Genomic DNA, 1,429 nt, shown 5'->3' with positions numbered 1-1,429 from the left:
GCCAGGCCTCCCGCCTTGAGCCTCGCGCACCTCACACAGGCGCAGACGTGAGCGACAGTGATTCACTTGGTGCCGGTCAGCATCCAGGTCCTTCTCTTCGTCTGCGTGTTCTCTCGTCTTCATCTGAATGTGCAACGAGCGACTGTTTGACAGACAACACTTTGCGTTTCCTAATCTTAACGATAGTATTCTTCTCTCGCGACTCTCTATCTCGCTTCTTAACGTGTTCTGCGATTGTCATTTCTCGTGGGATGTGTCTCTAATTCGTCTGCATTTCTGAATGTGCCAGCTTATTGCCGTCGACCCTATGACTTGCCAAGAACGCCGTAAGGCAAACACTTCAGTGGTACGGAAGTATTGGCACAGCTGTAATTATTCGTGCATTTTATTTAATGAAGCTGTATTGGAAGGTGTATCTCCCGAGAGGCCGGTGAGCATTTGTATCGTCTCCTCTCCAGTAACGTATCTACCTTCTTATTTTAACAAGAAACTGCAAGATGGCATGTTGTAAATTTGCTATTGGTGCTCCACTCAATCCCTTTTCTTTTTTCCTTTCCTCGTTTGTCTCATCTTGCACTACATTCCTGTTGTACTGCACCTTTTCCTAGCTTGTGATAACATATTACTCTCTACGTACGTATTACCCACAGCAATCTGACCTGTCTCTTTCTCATATTCTACTTTTCCTTTCTCCTGCTCCGTCGCAACGTCACTTGGTTTATTCCTAGATGCCGTAGAAAGCACCACACTAACCTGTCCCTTCTTTTGACAAATGTACTCGAGACACGTTTTTTCCTCGTATGCTCTTTTTATTACTTGTTAGTACGACCCTCTATCAGTCCGCCTAATTTTTAGCATTGTTCCATCTCACCACATTACAGATGCCCTGTGTTTATCCTCCGAACTTCCGCTGGGCCACATCTAGCTTCTATAAAATACTGCGTTCAACATGCACACTTTCATAAACTTCTTCCTCATTTCCCCATGTGCGTATTCTACCAGAAGAGCTCTTTTTTTTACTTCTTCTTCTTTTTCCATTTCTTGTGCCAGACGTACTAAATTCGTTAACATTTCATCAGATTTCATTCTTGATTTTGCCATTGTATTCTTTATGACACACACTTTAAAAACGGGCTGTGAGTGGCGTATCATTCCCGTGCTTAAGACGCGTGTGTAGTAATGCTTCTGTAATGACATCCAGTGAATCCGAGAATCGAACCCAGTGACGTAACAATCGACAGTGTCGAGATAGCGCCATTATTCTGCCGGCCAGACTTTTTTCCTTCTTTTTTCGGAGTTTTCGGCGCCGCATCAGCCAGCCAGCCAGCCAGAGTGATACGAGCGACAATTACCGCGGCGGCCCCGCTGATGGAAACGCTACGCCACACGCCTGTCACATTACAGATATTCACGCACCGCTCACCGCGCC

The sequence above is a fragment of the Schistocerca cancellata genome, chromosome 1 (assembly GCF_023864275.1).
Source record: "Schistocerca cancellata isolate TAMUIC-IGC-003103 chromosome 1, iqSchCanc2.1, whole genome shotgun sequence".
NCBI classification, from domain to species: domain Eukaryota; kingdom Metazoa; phylum Arthropoda; class Insecta; order Orthoptera; family Acrididae; genus Schistocerca; species Schistocerca cancellata.
Note: the sequence above shows the minus strand (reverse complement) of the source record.